The sequence below is a fragment of the Podarcis pityusensis genome (genome assembly GCF_964106645.2).
Source record: "Podarcis pityusensis genome assembly, chromosome: 7".
Taxonomy (NCBI): Eukaryota; Metazoa; Chordata; class Lepidosauria; order Squamata; family Lacertidae; genus Podarcis; species Podarcis pityusensis.
Window position 1 is genome coordinate 21,886,524 of NC_138031.1, and position 12,496 is coordinate 21,899,019.

Genomic DNA, 12,496 nt, shown 5'->3' on the forward strand with positions numbered 1-12,496 from the left:
TGCCGCCGGCCGCCAGCCTTCACCTTTTATTCTCGCTTTTTTTTTTTTTTGACACAAGAAAGCCGTCTCTTCAGCGCATGCGCGGCAGCCTACAAGCCAGAGAACGTCTGCCCTCTAGCAGCGCCAGCCGTTCTACACAGGAAACCTCCACTTTACATGCATTCAGGAAACTTCCACTTGTTTTTATATTGAGCGCATGCCATCCTGTGATGTGACAGATCCAACGGCTGCCTGAACCCTTCTGTCCTGTACTGTAAGTACATATGATGTATGTGGGGGGGTCTGCTTATTGGGGGGGGTCTGCTTATTATTCTGCTTAAAAGTCTGAGTGGTAAACTTTGGATATACTGACCATTGCCGTGTCACTTTACAGTGGTATAGGGACCATAAACTACAATCAAATAACCCAAAAAATGTCCAAGAAAAGAAAAGTTGATGCCATCTAGTCAGAAAAGTTAAAAAAAAGTTAATGCCTTGTGTTTGCCATATGTGTAATAAACAGTGTTTGGCAATATTTGTATGTTTAAAAAAAAAAATTCTGTCTGTTACCAAAAATCATTTTTCAATAAATTGTACAATAATTGTACATTTGAATATCTACTTGCCATTATTCTGACTATGTTTCTGCTTTCAGAGCTAGTTATTACTTACATTATTACAAAAAACAGTAATAATTGAATGCAGTGACAATAATTTATGATAATAAAGAGTGGACACATAGTCCTACAGATACAACCAGCCCTTTGAGGGTGACCAAACTGCTGATGCGGCCCCCGATGAATTTGAGTTTGACACCCCTGTTCTAAAGTGTATTCTAATGAATGATCTGCATCGAAAAATCTTTACTAATCTCTTGCACAGAGTGTAATATATGAAATTGTCTCTGAACCACATTCTATTCCCTGCACTTCTGCTTTCCACTCATAATTTAGACAACTCCCATAATTAATTCTTAGAATGTAAATGTCTCATTCCTACTTGCCATGAATCATTTTTAAAATTGCCCTACTTCCTGGCCTACTAATTATTGCTTGTCTGAATTCCATTAGCCCCCCCTCTTCCCACTTCCCTGCTTCCCCAATCAGACAAGTCACACTTTGAGACATCTTGTAACACAAAATTGAAAAACTGCACAAGGTAGATTTAGGATACAAAGTTATTTTTAAATACAGTTATTACCAGCAATTCATTTGCTGGAGGAATTGCATTTAATTAAAGATTATTATATCAAATGGCATTGCTCACCTATACATTCAAGAGAGCAAAATTTATTCCCAAAGCCTTGAAATAAAGTCTGATCTTGCAAAGATACACTTCATATAATCAAATAAAATCACTGCAATGCCAAGAAAATGGCAATGTTTATAACAGTTGCCTCATGAGCTTGCTCCACACTGTTTCACTAAAACTGGAAAAGATTCAAATTCCTGCTTTGCTGTGAAGCTTACTGGACAACGTTGGACTCATCACCACCTCCTGATACTTTACAAAATGTAAAGTATAAAAAATGAATCTTACACAGAAAATTGAAAATGTGCAAAGATATACTAAAAACAGTAAAAATTACCAGAAGCAGCTTAAAAACAACAAACCCAGGCAATATAAAAACCTATCAAATTGAAAGGTCTGAAAAAATAATCCTAATTGCAAAGTGGCATCAGAGTAGGCAACTTTCCCTAGGGAAAGCACTCCACAACTGAGCATGCCTTTCCCTGTCAGCCACCCACCATACCAGTGTGGTGTAGTGGTTAGAATATCAGATTAGGACCTGCGAGAACTAGGTTCAAATACCCATTCACTCATAAAGCTCACTGGGTGACCTGATCCAGTTATATTTTTTCAGCCTAACCTACTTCTCAAGATTGTTGTGAAGATACAATGCGAAAAGATAGAATCAAGTACAGTACCTTGACCTCCTTGGACAAAAGGGATGGGTGGTGGTACCTCAGTTGGCAAGGAAGGGCTTTTGATGAGAGGAATCTTAAGTATCATTCAGATACTCTGGTCCCAAGCCATGATGGGTTTAAAAGTCCAAAACAGCACTTTGAATTGAGCCCATATATAGTGAAGCCCATAAATGCCATCCCTAGTTACTAAGCAGGATACAATTATTAATAGATTAATGACCAATGTTATTTCCCCCTCAAGTCACAGAATATTCTTACATTCCTTTATTAAGACAAATGAAGAAAATACATAGAGGTTGGATCCAGAATTTAATGAACATAGGTCTTTTCAAGGAATGGAGAACTCTCATATATTGGCTCCTATTCCTCCTGTAACCCCCTGAACCCCAAGTTCTGGAGTGCTGGGAAAGCTTTCGGAACAACCTGAATTGCATTGCAGGATATTCTAAATCTGCCTCTGCCCCTTCTATTCATGGAAGGAAATATTTGGTTCCAACTCGCTGAAACCCTTGAAACACATTGTAAGCCCTGTCAAACTGTACATATTCCATTATTTTCAGAGCTACATGTTGCATTATCTGAACAATTAAATTGAGAAAGTCTTTTGGAAGAATAATGAAAATGCTAACTTTTGTGAATTCAAGCATGCACCCTACAAAATTCCGCTAATGTGCTGCTGCTGCCTTCCCTGCTTACACCAGCACAACCTTAAGAAATGCATACATTCTAGACATGACAGGGAGAAGATGTGAGACACCTGCCCTTCAATAAGCTACAAACAGTGCTACAACTGATCAAAGCAACAAATTCATTTCCAAGAGTAAGACACTGCAGGTTTCTTCCATGTTTTTAGCTGTTTCTATTTGATCTGTAAGCTGCCTTGATTCCCATTCTGGGGAAAAGGTAGGCTAATTTCACCAACACATACCAAGCAACTTCACCAACAGATACCAAGCAGCATGGCTATGTACCAAATCTCAGATGTCTTTAGGGCTTGGGAGACTGAGAAAAGTAGGAAGCCATCACTGTGCCTCATAGTGCAGCATGGTAATGGAAAAGCCTTTGAACAACATATTCAAAATTTTATACTGGGAGTTCAAACAACAATCCCTTTTCCAACTTGTACATTCTGCTTATCTTTCGAAAGAGCCAATGCATTGCAGTAGACCGTGTTGTAGTTTGACCTCATACAGAACTATGTTCAAATTCCACTTCAGCCAGGAATTGCAGCCAGAATTGATAACTGCAAAATGGGAGTAACAGTGACCGGAAAATAACATTTTTGTGACGATGAGTGTAGCATAAAGATCACAAAGCACACTGCAATTAAAAACTTTAAGTGGTATCTGATTGAGTCATACTCAAAGTAGACCCATTGAAATCAACCACCTTAAGTTAGCCATTACTGCCTTAATATTATTAAGTTCAACAGGTATACTCTGATGGGGCTGGTTAGGTGAATCCTACAAACAGTATCTGCATAGATCACTGTGGTGCTATAGTGCCTGTAGTAACATAACAACATCCTTGAAAAAAAAGGTGTAATGTGCTTATGAGATCGCTTTGCTACAAAAGTCAATCCTCCCTCCCTTAAGCACTTCTATATTGGGGTTGGACCATAAAAATATACAAAATAGGATAACTATGAAAGTTTGCTTTTAGACAGCTAAAATAGTATTTACGAAAATTTCTAACTTGAATGCGTTTTTCACATTTTCTAAAGTACAGCAATGGTATACGTTAATGGTATTAACGTTGCGGAAAGTGAAAATAAATTACAATAAAAACAAGGCATCTGTCATAAATATACTTTTCTGCACACATTGATGGCGCTTGACTTACTTTTCATCACAGTAATGAAAATAATATTCAGGGAACTATATAAAAATACAGATGTTCAATGCTCATACCTCAGCTGTACACGCCTACTGCAACTCTGCATCCTACTTACCAAGTATTCTGAGTTTAAAACAGAGCAGACTGCAGTTTTGATAACATCTGCTACAACAAATAACAAAAAAAGAGTGTGAAGTCTGATGAATGTTTAAACAGAACATTTTTTATGGATCAGCTAAATCTTTTCTGCTTTTTAATTAAAAGTAAAGAAAATGGAACTTAATTATCCTGTAAAGATTAGCTTGTGGGCATCTTCCTGTAAATTACTTCTAATTGAAAGCAAATTGTCAAGTGACATTCAAAGTACTGTCCTTTAAAACACAGCTGTTCTATTGCTGATTTCAGTGCATTACTGTGCTTCCTTGTTACAATATGGCATATTTGAATATTTTAACAATTTTGCCGCATTTGTATAGATTTCCTTTTAGTATATCTTAATCACATTTCCTCTTCCAAAATATAAAAAGAAACACTAGCATCCATATTTTACATCACTCTCATTTTAACATTCATGTGTTGGAATTGCTACTGAAAGTTCACTTGGCTTAAAGCCTGCTACATCCAGAGGGGGAATGATCACCAGAATTAAATGGCACAATCAACCCAAAACAATACACTTAAAGAAAGAAAAAGCAATTCCTTTATTTTTTTTATTGCTGGGTCAGAGTTTGCTGATACTTGCAAGATAACTACATTAAACAAGTTCAAATGATGTTTGTAAACTAAAGTGCAGATGGAACCCCCTTTAAATACTTCATTGCATCTTCTGCAGAATAAAAATATATAAGGAGATTCTCCTTTTTACCAAATATATTTGGCAAAGATGAGATAGAATGAAAACTGAAAAGGGCAATGAACCTCAGCAAAAAACAATGAACAATAAATACCACGGTTGATTAAGAATGTAAATAGTATATTTTAAGATGCCTTAAATGTATCAATTTTATTTAATTGGGCAGGTAGTTTATTTATTTATTGTGCTTATATCCGACTCTTCAACCTTGCAGGATTCTCAGAGCAACTAACAAATCAAAAGTTACTGATTAAGAAAATCAAAACACCCTAAAAATCAAGTAAAATAAGCAACATAATAAATCATCCTGATGCCATTTTTTAAAAGAATTTTAAATGCATGGATAATACTGTATCAGTCAAATGATATGAGAGTTCTTAATGCATGCTGAAGTGAAGTAGTGTGGACCTGATGACTGCCTGGAATGCATGCTCCATAGGAACTAATCAAAGTTTTCTGAATGCAAAAGACTTACCGGTATATATGAGTGAAAAATAAATTAAGAGATAGATAAGGACAGATCCCACCATGTTCTACAGATCTTACTTCAAGTTTTCTTATCCCATCACATCATATCCAATCCAAGGCTCACTTTTGGGCTGGGAGAAGGCAAATGCAACAAGGTAAGGTGCTGGAGAGGGGTCAGATTTTGTTCTCTGTGTTCATTTTGATAAAAATGCAGACCTTCCATCCCCACTTTACAGGCAAGCATATGTTTTAATGAAGTGTGTGGTTTGACCCTAAATGTAGGTAGCAGCATCACATTTGTGAAATGCCCTCCCCTTAAGCAATGTTGTTATAGCTCAAGGACAAAGCTCTTCCACAAATCTCCAGTATTTTAAATGTCTCACTTTTTTATTCTATACCGTGTTTGGTTATTGTTTTATTGTTGAGGTATACATTAATATTGTCTGATTTATTATTTTCTGTCTTAGTGTAAGGATTAATAAAGGGGCAGGGTATAAATCTTTCAAATAAATAATAATTATAAATTATTTGCCAATATTTTAACCTTATTTTCTTGAACCAGCATGGGAACATAATCCAAATATGACCAACCTTGAAAATTTTAAATAACAGGATGCTCAAATGACAATCAAGTCTCCTCTTTTGTAAACTATGGAAAACTGGAAACTGGGAAACTGAGTCAGCTATCGGTTAAAACATGCAGATGGTACTGGATTGTGGCCATTAGCTGCAATCTAGCAGCCCAATCCTAAACACGATTGCTCAAAATTAATACTTTAAACTAAGTATTTCAGCCCTAGGTCACAGCTCTAAAAACGCATAATATTGTGTAAGCCCCATGAGCTCAATGGGACTAACGTCTGAGTAAATGTGTTTAGGACTGCAGTTAATTCCCAATGAAATTGATAGGATTTATGTGCACCTAGCTCTGTGATGGATTGCAGAATTGTTATACACATGTTTTGTATAAGACAGACAAAACTATTTTATATTAATATATTAATAGTAATTCACTTTGATAAGTCATTTAAACAGCATTTGTTAACCGCCATTAATCAGCTCAGTTAGAATGTAACCTTAACCGAAAAGAACTGTTTTTGTTTTTTAATTAGATCCTCTTTGAAACTATGAGATTTCACTGTAATGGATAAGAATAAACCCCTTCTGCTTCCCTTGAGGGAACTTGTTTTATCGCATGCATATAAACATTTTTTTAAAAGGTGGTATGCATGCTATTTCAGTACTTCATATAAAATGTACAAGTTAGACTTCATAATCTACATCAGTTTGGGGACTCATGTGGAGTCAGAGTAAAGGAGGCAGGGGCAGGGGCAGGACCAAAAGTAGCCCACTCACAGATCTAGATCTGGACAGTGCATCCTCTTCTTCTGAGTCCCTGAGGCCAGTGATGGGAACTGAGAAGGAAGAGACTGAGCATGAAGTACAGGTATGAGTGCTCTGTTAAGTAAAGGGGAAAATGCCAGACTTCTAAACTATGTCAATCTGGAGGCTTCAGACTGTCAGCCAATCGCATGGGTCAATGTTGTAAATCCTATTCCCTTTTCTATCCAAAGAGGGTTCTAAGCACATAAAAGGTCATGACAAGACATGTATCACAACTTGGGGATCACCCTTCCTGCAATTCCAGGAAAATTTAACAATGTTCCAAGGCTTTCCAAGGGTTCTCTAGTCTCCATCATTTTAGGTAATGTGATGCGCAGTAGCACTGCTGTGCTGGAAGGCTGTGTGTGTCTGTGGAAAAGCGAGCTTTGCAGGTTCACAATCAGAGGCAATTAGTCTGAAAGACCAGATTTCTAGGCCTGGTCAATCTGAAGGCTGCAGAATGCCAGCCAATCACATAGGACAAGGTTGTGAATCCAATGGGTAAAATCTACCAGGATCCTGAACAAGTGGATACAATATGAAGTTAAAAGGTTGCAGTGAAGTGATCTGGGAAAATCTGTTGGAAACAGCAAGAGGAAGAAGAACCTAAAGGAAGCATCCTGGTTTCTGTAAAAAGGGTGTGTTTTTCATCTGGGGGAAAAAAACTGTTGTTCCATATTGCACTTTTCGAAGTACCTGAAACCTTTTGAACTGTTTTGCATGGGATGATCATATTCCTTATTTTACTCTTCAAGACTAGCTGAGTAATTCCAGCTCTTCACAAAATATTTTATACACCTTTTTCATTAGTGGCTTTAGAAGGGCACAACTGTGCACCAGATAGCAGCTTAAACCAGCAAATTTTAAAGCCCCTGTTTGCATTACTTTTGGGTGTTAAAATGATTTTTTTAAAAAAAATGTTATTCTCAAAGAAAACAAAAATATTTGAATCTGATTAAATGAGTCAGCAAATATTAAAACTAGAAATGTGTAGTATCTCTTACTTAATTTCCTCAGACTGCTTTTCTACACTCTTAAATATATGTGGAGAGTTTGGAAAATATGTTAGATTTCCTTTATTTCATGAATAACTTATGCACATGCAGACATTGCTGTTGGTTTCTCCCTCTTAAAAAGGAATTATGCAAACTGGCACAAATTATATCAGTAGGGTGATACATGCATGGTCACTGGTTGACAGAAGGATGCACAGTCAACTATGCAGCAGACTGTATCTTGAGACTTGACCTGAGATCCTTTCCAAGTTTTATGACTATGTACATCTCACTAAGAGGAAAGCAGTGCTGACAGACATCCATCCATATTCACATGTCTACTTGATGTGTATTCTGTCTCTGTTTTCCCCTCCACTTAGCTTGTACAATAATATACGTATATATCCAATTTCTACCACCCCACCATGGAAAATAAATTGGCCAGAGTTGGACACAAGGAAGATTTAGGGGAAATGCTAGCAGAATGATATTCACATCAGAAAATCAAACTGATTTCTGCCAGCAACTCAACTTGAAATGATACTCTTCCCTGATCCTAGCCACTCCCAACTTTCTGTCTTTTTCTTCTTCCTAAGGCCCTCCAAGTCCTTTGTAAAAGCTACTAAACAGATCAAAATCCTATGTAGCAGGAATTTAGCTTTATAGGGATAATAATGCTGAACAGTTCCCATACTTCAGGAACATGGGGCTAGCAGCTCAAAGTATGTACATGTGCCCATAAGAATAGCATAAATCAGGGCAGTCCAACTTTTCATACCAAGTGGGCCGCAAGAGTACTCTAACACAGAACCCGCAGGCTGCACCTGGACCACTTGTTGGACCGTCGGACATAAATCAACACATGCAACCAGCTTTCTTAAAGTCAACCTGTATGACTAAAAGGTAGTATCAAAGGACTAGAAGTCTAAATAGTTCTTTAAACAGCAAATACCAAACCCATGGTTTTTAAAAATAAACAGACATAATGCATTATGAAAATTTGCAGGAAAACAAAACAAACAAGAGGAGAGTTATAAAAGCATTTTTTTCTAAAGTAATAAGCAAACAAAACTCCTAATGATAAAAAACTGTTACATCAGAACTACAAAGTATACCAGTGGTTGCCTAGTAGTTCACACAAACAACAGCTGAGATGGTAAACAGCTACTAGCTTGTACTTCATCAGGCTAGTACAGTGGTACCTTGGGTTACATACGCTTCAGGTTACATACGCTTCAGGTTACAGACTCTGCTAACCCAGAAATAGTATCTCGGGTTAAGAACTTTGCTTCAGGATGAGAACAGAAATCGTGCTCCGGCGGTGCGGCAGCAGCGGGAGGCCCCATTAGCTAAAATGGTGCTTCAGGTTAAGAACAGTCACAGGTTAAGAACAGACCTCCGGAACGAATTAAGTACTTAACCCGAGGTACCACTGTCGTGTAAAACTTCATAATCAAATGGAGTAAAGTCCAAAGAGACTTTTGGTGTGCTACCCTGGTGTGCCTTGGTGTGATTTTCATAAAAAGGTAGTTAGACCTGCTTTAACCCCTGTTGTTACTTAGAAAAGGCATTTTACCATATAAACTACAACTGAATCCTAAATTGGACATTAAAATAAGGCTGCAAACCTATTGTTAATCCCATCAAACTGAAAAGGATTTATTTCAGATAAAGTTTTTCTCCATCTCTTGTAATACTAGAACTCAGTATCAACCAATGGAGCAGAATGTTGGGTGATTCAGGACAGATGAAAATAAGTATTTTTTCACATAACATTTAGTTAAACTATGGAATTTATAACCACAAGAGGTAGTGAAAGCTATCAAACTGAGTGCTTTAAAAAAGGATTAGCCAGTTACATAACAGATAAAGTGACCACTAGCTACTACCTCCAATATCAAAGGCTGGGGGTCACAAATGGGAGAGTGCTATTGTCACAGGGATCTCATTGCATAACTGTGAAAATAGGATGCTGGAACAACTGAGTCTTTGGTCTGATCCAGGAGGACTCTCACTCTCTGTAAGATCTTATGAGCAGATGGGTTAGGAACATTAATGTGAAATATCTAATTATGTCTCTTTCAGGCATACTTTCCCATCCTGAAATGGACTCCCTGCTGCCACTGGCCATTTCGTCTACTGAACCAGGAAGCAGGCAACAGTGAAGAATAGAAGACAGCAAGAACACCTTCTGCTCCAACCCTATAATATTTTAGACAGATTCTTAGTCCTTTCTGATCCTGTCTAACATTTAGGATATGCATGTCATAGGGTGGCCACCTACAGATGGTGCATCTTTTGTCGTAAGATAATCACAGTATTTCAAAAGAAAATTTAGCTGTCAGTACTAGAGTAGCATTTTTCTGATATGAAATGTATCAGAAAACTACCGACCTGGCAGTATAAAGTGGTATAGCCCAGGATCACTCTTACCATTTTATCGGCTGTTTTGGATGAACGAGAACACCATATCATTAATGTGTAAAACTGATATTCAAGGAAGACCAGCTGATGCAAAGAAACCTAACTGTAAACATCTAAAAAAGGCAATAACAAGATGCCGAAAGATGAATACCCTACCCCCAGCCCAGGTCATACATTTCAATAATAATCTTAAATTGATGTGTCAGCAAAATAAGCCTTATAGTAAAGAGAAAAACAGTAAGTAATCAAAATGAGAGAATGTTCACAGTAGGCTTCAGGAAAAGGGGAGTGAAGGCTGAATATGAAAATCAACTGAAGCTCAACCAGCATAAATATATACTCCACAGTGACCACTGCAAATCTATGTAATAAAATAAAAGCCACAATTAAACTATGTGTGGGATGAGTAGAAAGATTCAGTATAGCGACTGAGCAGAAATAACTTGTCATGCTAAAATTATTTTACAATATTACTTAAGCACAGAGTTGTTCAACACTGAGAAAGGTTTTGTAAGAAATAACCAAATAATACTAGTCCTTCAAAATCAGCATTCCTTGTTAGCACAAAACTTAATGGTTGCTTAGGACCACTTCCTATGGGCTGGAACTGGTATACATACATACACATATTATAGCAGAGCTTTGGACTTCGGACTTTTGGGGGCTAATTTCCAGAAGTCAGATGAACAGCATCCCTACATCATGGTACTTAGATATTCCAATACATCTTGATTCTCATAACTCTTTTTGCCAAAAATGGATACCAAACTAGTGCACACCTTCCATGATAACTAAAGATTAATAGTAATATCTCATTTTCTGTCCCGAACTAAATCAGGATCATCAAATACAGGCAAATTTGTATAACTAATAAAATAATAATTCATTTTCTTTTTTTTCCACAGTATGTTTTGCTATGTGCTTTCTCAGTTACTCACACCTGCACAGATGCATCATCTAAAATTACCCTCCCTCAACATCTGATTCCCCCCTCCACCCTGAACTTCCGCACTGAAATTCACTGAGATCTCATGTGCATAAAACTTGTGAGAGCAAAATAAACCCATACTCCTGCAAAGTCAACAGCTGACTGCTCACTTGATGGTCATCCTACTGGTATCTTTCAAATATATGTTGACAAAGGCCCTGTGCCTTTTACATTAGAATTGTTAGCCCTTAGTCAAGAGTTTTTCATCTTGTTCTATTTCCAACAGACAGCTCATGAACAAAAAAACCACAAAGTAAAATGTGTGGGTTTTTTAATACGGAATGAGTTCTCATTTATAACCTTGTAAGTAATATAATTTGTTAAAATTTATATTCCACTATTCCGCCGAGGAGCTTGTGACGGCTTGGGAAGCGATCTCACACCTGGATACTTCTCAGGATCAGACTCCTTAGTCTCGGCAGCTCATTCATGTCATGTGCCATCAGATTATTCTCTGAGTCTCAAATAACTATTAGGCTATATTATTATTGTCAGACAATAATACTGTATTCACATTAGTGCCATTTACTCTATATTAATTCCATATTAAAATGCATTTTACTAAACAAATAGTATTTCATCGAGCAAATGTGCGCCAAGAAATTCAAGTACATTTAAGCCACAGAGACACACGTGAAGGTCTTTACATTTCTTCTTCTTGCACAACAGACGGTGCAATGTAAATGAATTCTAAATCAGACACAATTGGCCCCTGCAGAATGTTGAGAGGACTGACAAAGCAAGCCTGTGCATGTTTCTCCAAAAATAACTTCTACTGCATCCAGTGGGGCTTAACCCCAGATAAGTGTAAACAGGACTGCAGCCTGAGGTTGTATTTCGACTGCGGTTGCTTGAGGTCTAAGGTTAAATATCAACATTCTGTCTAAAATCCAACAAGTTCTAATAAGAATTCTGACCAAAAAGCGACCTTATGGAATAATCATAGAAAGCTTCTTTAAAATAATAGAAGCCAACTTGTACCCTGTACTTTAATAAGCCTAACAGTCATAACCTTATATAAACACCCTAATATACTGCTAAGTATTTCTCTGGGCTAAGGAAAAATAAACAGAAACCTACTTTTCACAGTAGCGCACCTTATGGACAACATAAAAAATTCCACAGCTGTTCTGTTAGCCATTAATGAATGCAAAACAGTTTGTGTTTTGCTACACTGCTACACCATGCTACCAGTATCTAATCTATTAATGAAAAGCATTTTCACATCCTCAAATATGAAATATGGTACATATGTTACATTTTTAAAATATAAACTGCACATGCATTCCTTGCATATATGAGCTACTATTGTGGTCACTGTATACAAAGTAATGAGCTACACAGATGTTCCCCTATTTTAACTTATAAAAGCCTGCCTGATGGGTTTCTTTCACAAATAATAGGGGGAAATATTTCTAGAATTCAAGCTCTTTGCTGCAGCATGAGTGTTCAGTTTTTAGATTAACCAACAGATGCACAAAGCAATCAGGTACAGCCATGGGGGAAATCCTTCTTGCCCTCTGGAAGGCCTGTTTACTGTCACAGATGGAATTCAAACACGGATTTTTTAATAAAGCATAGGTTGCCACCATTTTGTCAAAGTCTCAAGGCAGATGGGAAAAGTGGGACAGCAGAAAACTTC

At 37.2% G+C, this 12,496-nt stretch overlaps 1 protein-coding gene across 9 annotated transcripts in view; it reads right to left on the bottom strand.

Moving 5' to 3' along the window:
- Positions 1–12,496, bottom strand: part of ZFPM2 (zinc finger protein, FOG family member 2) — a 463,644-nt gene that overhangs the window by 297,399 nt on the left and 153,749 nt on the right. The window lies entirely within an intron of this gene.